The following is a 5,361-nucleotide window of genomic DNA, read 5'->3' on the forward strand; positions in this document are numbered from 1 at the left end:
CTCATTATTAACTTATGTTTAAAGTCAATCATCGATAATATTTCCGTATTTTTCTGTCTTACATATTAGAACAGAAATTATCTTTCAAAAAGAAGACGCGCAATTCACAGGTTTTTGGCTTCGGAAAGACCTATTCGCGGTAACAAATTTTGTATCAGGTAACGGTAGTCCGGCCAAAAGGTCAACACCTAATAACAGGTGTTCAACGAGGCGTAGTCTAGCCGGAGGAGGTAAACATTCTACTAAATCTGAAAAAATTAGGTGTTATTTTGTTGTAGCCGTGTGGCCTAGAGAGAGGTTGTTGTTGCGGTTTTTATTGTAATGTATAGACAAGGCTTTTAGTGACAATCATGTATTGCGTTGCATTTATATGTAAAAAAAAATAATAACAATAAAAAAAGAAAATCTAAATATGATATTTGGCCTCAAATCATCTGAGGCCTGGCGCCCCCCCTGCGATCTTGGGCGCCTCCCCAAGGGGGGCACGACCCCCAGGTTGGGAACCACTGGTCTAAAGGTCCACTGCATTTGATCCAACCCCAACGAGTGTATCTCCATTCTATGCCATACATGCTCCAGCTACGTTTGTTAACCAGGTTGAATATCAGCCTAGCCTGCACATTAAAATCAGGCGCTAAAGACCTAAATAAGTTTTGCCAAGGGGTCAAAACCAAGCATCCTCATGTCCCAAGTTAGGAATGAGAACATGTTGACGAAACCGACAGGACAATCATTTACCGGAACCTTTACCAGAAACTTAAAACGATGTAGAACTTGTTTAGTTTCTGGGTCTTTTTAGTTATTTAGACAACACATCATTCTGCTGTAGATTGACAAAATAAGAACACCCAACTTGTTCTTAGGGAAGTTCTCAGAGGAGCAAAGTTGGACCTAGTGTTGAACGTTTTCTTGTCATGCTGAAATTCCGTGAAGGTTGACATTGAACCTAATCGACGATGCAGGTCTTTTGTCATATTCTGTAGAACCACCGAATGTAGCATTTTCAGGGTCTTCCAAATCTGTCACAACTGACACTTGTAAAAACTGACTTTTCAATCTGCCACCTTTTACGGTTGAGGTCCAATAAGGTTTAGGCAGCTGCTAGTAAGATGTGGCCAAATGCACTGTTCTCTGAACCTCTGTTTGGTCTTTGCATGATCCCTCCTAATTTGTATCTGTCCCACAAGTACTTACTTACTTTTAACCCACCCTTCCCTCCTCCCTGCAGGTGAGAGTGACTCACTGTCTCTTTTGACCACGTTTGCCCCACCCATCCGATAATGAGTCAGTGTTTGAGAGTAAAGCTGTGTACCCACATGTCCTATAACTTTGATAACAGTGTCTTGTAAGTAGACAAAACAAATAATCTGGAGCTCTTTCCTCCGGTGTAATTAGGTGTGTGTATATGTGCACAAACAGGACATATAAACACACATCAGTATTACATAAGAATACTTACCACAGACTAAACAAATTCATTGACCCCTAAACCCAACCCTGTTCCTCATCTAATGACACATCTGGAAGCTTAGCCTGTCTCTAATTGTAGGTAACATTCAGATGAATCAATTCACTTGGAAAAGGGGTAGTTAATGATATAAGCGCAAAAAGGGCTTGGTGTTGGAGTGATGTGTTTGGAGATGAGAGGAATACAGACAGATGACAAATGAATGTAACGTGTTGGTCATACTGGCTCATATTTAAATGTGGGGTCATTGCTCAGACATGTCATTGTACCTAACAATCTGGTTAATGAACCGATTTTAAAACATATCTCACCTTATTAACATGGGTCGTGTTTAGTGAAGAACAACAAAGATGAAAAATGGTTGTCATCAAATAATAGTGCATCCCTACTCCTGCAAAACAAACAAACAAAAACCCGCCCCCATACTGTACCTCTGTAAACACACACACACACGCGCCACACACACACACACACACACACACACACACACACACACACACACACACACACACACACACACACACACACACAATATCTGTGCAACAACATGTCAAACTGATAGTGTGACACTGATTTAAAAATAAATGTGTTTGAGCTCCTGTTTTAAGTCAGTTATATAAAAAGATACACATTGTGTGCGCACCAAATATGAGCAGAATTCTCTCGTTTGGTTTTGGGTTTCAGCCTTTTATTTGTCATCACTTGTTCCTATTCTCTCTGATATCGGACTTAGACCTGCTGCTGTTGTGGCTCCAGTGACAGCGGCATAACACTGTTACAGAAAAAGGCCTGATAAGACGATAAACTTGAGTACAGATGTTATTTCGTCTGTATTTTTCCGGGAATTTGCCAACCCTAATTTTGTTATTGAAAGATATCAATATTTTTTACAATCCTAATTATATTTCAATAATTACATCAATAAATAAATTAAAAAGTGGCTATCATTACTGGAAATCTTGATGTTTTAATAAGCACTTTCAATAGGTTTCAGAATGAAATGTGGGGCTTCGTGTAGAAAAAATGTGAGAAAAAACACTCTTTCTGGGATCATGACTCCTGTTTACAGTCCTATCAAATGATTTATCGGAGAGAGTCAAGGTTTTTAAAGCTCTACAGGAGCCTCAAACAACTCTGATTTGAATTCTAACGTGAACTGGACTTTTAATTACAAAAACTACAAGTGTGAACTCTGGCCACCTCCCTGCAGTGATTCCCTTCTCACAGTACTTTGACAAACATGCCCCTTTGACCACAGTCAGCTTTCCCCTGCTGAGGTTCCTATCTGCCTCTGCGCCCCGGTGAAGGTTAAATTCCTCAGAGTTGTCAATACAAGTCAAGACTCCACCTTGTGAGCATTCTTGCTTCTGCGTGTTTCACATGAAGGCTCAACAAACCTCGTACTCTTCCAGTAAAGTGAGAGTTTTACCACAAAAACAATGCTGCTTCTGATAAACAGACATTCAGTGCTGCTGGTTGAAGGGTATGTGCTAACCCAGCCCTACCAAAACCACGTTACACAACTGTGCATGCTTGTTCCTCTGGGCATGCCTTGGAAAAAAGTATTAAAGTCAGAGAACACCATGTATTTATAAAGTCTTACTCACTTCTCCCATACAGCACTTTTCTGAGGAATACCCCTCTGACTTTCTCAACATTTCCTCCCCCCTTGACCATTCATATGAGCACCAAACGTGGAAAAGGAAAGGAAAGATGAAGGGAAAACAATTGTAAAGCACCTGAAATCAAATCCAGCTGGGCTTCATATTAGATATCACCTAGAGACAGGAGCAGCAGGGAAGAAGCCATTACACCACCAGATGTGTCCCATTTCCAAACCAAATGATATGTATGGATCATACTTTTATTGTGTGATGAAATAAAGAAATTACAAACCAATTAGCCAGTCAAAACACTGAATAATCAGTCAGAATACAAAGAAAAAAAGCAGAGAAAAAAGCTAAATTACTAAAAGTTGTTTTCCTTCCTTGATCTGTAAGAGAGAGAAACACCAAAAATCTATGTTATACATGTATACTTCCAATCTAAGAGATACAAATGGATAAATGTCTAGCAAAAACAAATCAGATTTACTTTTTTAAAGTAATTATTTCCGTTAAAGGGAAAATTGTTATTTTCTCAGGATTTAACAGAAATTTGAAATTGCTGCTATTTTTAGCTGGGCCATCTTGGTTTTTAGCACAAATAAAACATTATTTACTTTTTGGAAAGATTGAAATATTGCTTGCTTTTTTATGAAAGGAACACTTCTAAAAATGTTCATTTGATATGTGATTTCTCATAGCATTCAAGTATAAAATGTATTCAATATATATTGGGTGAATCAGTATTGATTCCATGTCAGTCATTACTGAAAATTGTTTAACATTACACACAATAAGCACTTAAAGCAATTAAAGTAAACTGTAGACCAAAGAAGAAGAGCCAGAAGAAGAATGAGGGATGATGAAGACGTGGGTCATACCATGATTTAAAGTTGAGTCAGAAATGTGCTGTGTCACCATTTATATCTCCCCTGTCTGTATTAAACATGACACAGGATTTTTACAGAGTGTCTGACAGATATGACTCATCAGCTCCCATTGGAGGTGAGGGATTGAAAACATATGATGTTTTACAGTATATAGTATATTCCTTGATGCATATGCAGGAAATAACTTGGGCTTCACTGGGGAACAAAGCTAAGTGAGAAATGAAACATGTGTGCACACCAAAAACACACATTGAATCACTGCATGCCTTACAATTGGATCCAGCTTTTTTTAATACATTGAATGTTTTAAGAATGAACACATAGGCCATAGCCAGGATTTTCAGATACACTGTGGTCTACAGTATGTTTCCCCAACACACAAACCCCATCAAATAAAATAAATGATTTCATGTTTTTTCATTACTATATTTCAAATATATGTTTTATTTGTTTTAAATGAAACTCTTACTACTAACGTCAGATTTATACAAAAACATTCTTGTTTGAGCCCAAATCATGATCCTACTAATCCAAGTATTTTTGTTTCAATTCAAAAATGTTACCACATGTTTAAAACTGTGACTGTAACTCGGGACTAAATCTTTTTCCCTTTAAATGTATTACAAATTGCAGTTTTGCTATGGACATATCATGTTTATGAGACACTCGGGTTGGAGAGGAACACCAGATGCTCAGGTACACCTAAAGGAAACTATTCATCCAGTAAAGTACTATTAATGCACTGGCATTGTATGTTCAAACTTCCATAAATATGGAAAGAACAACATATAAAGTGAATTGCTACACCTTAGATCAGGGGTTTCAAACTCAAATACACAGTGGGCCAAAATTTCAAAAACGGTACTAGTCGAGGGCCAGACTGGTTCAATGTTTATTGCAAAACTTATTGAAATGAACTTATTGCACATATTAAACCTGGAACTAACAAAGCTTAAATTATTGCCAATAAAAATAACATTAAATAATCAGTTGCATTCATTTCTTATGGCTCTATCTGCAGCTTTTCCGGAGTCATTTCTTATGATTATATTTTCCCACAGGCCAACAACAGCTTCAAAATAACTATTCCCCTCAAAGAACAAATCAAACATGCCCTGTTGTCTCAAGGAACAAAGTGCAGAAGGAAACATCCATTGACTTAGTTTGCTGCTCTGTGATGCTAGTTCAAGCCAGACACTTGGCATCTCATCTTGGGTGCAAGTTCATCAATGTTTGGGCTCAGGCTCTGAGCAGAGGAAATCCTCAGGATAGAGTGAAGGTGTGCGTGCAATATACCAGCGGGCAAGATCTAATAGTATTTAGAAATTATCCTGCGGGCCAAAATTAAATCTACCACGGGCCGGATTTGGCCCCCGGGCCTTGAGTTTGACACATGTGG

This window comes from Notothenia coriiceps, unplaced genomic scaffold (assembly GCF_000735185.1).
Source record: "Notothenia coriiceps isolate Sejong01 unplaced genomic scaffold, NC01 NC01_scaffold00003345, whole genome shotgun sequence".
NCBI classification, from domain to species: domain Eukaryota; kingdom Metazoa; phylum Chordata; class Actinopteri; order Perciformes; family Nototheniidae; genus Notothenia; species Notothenia coriiceps.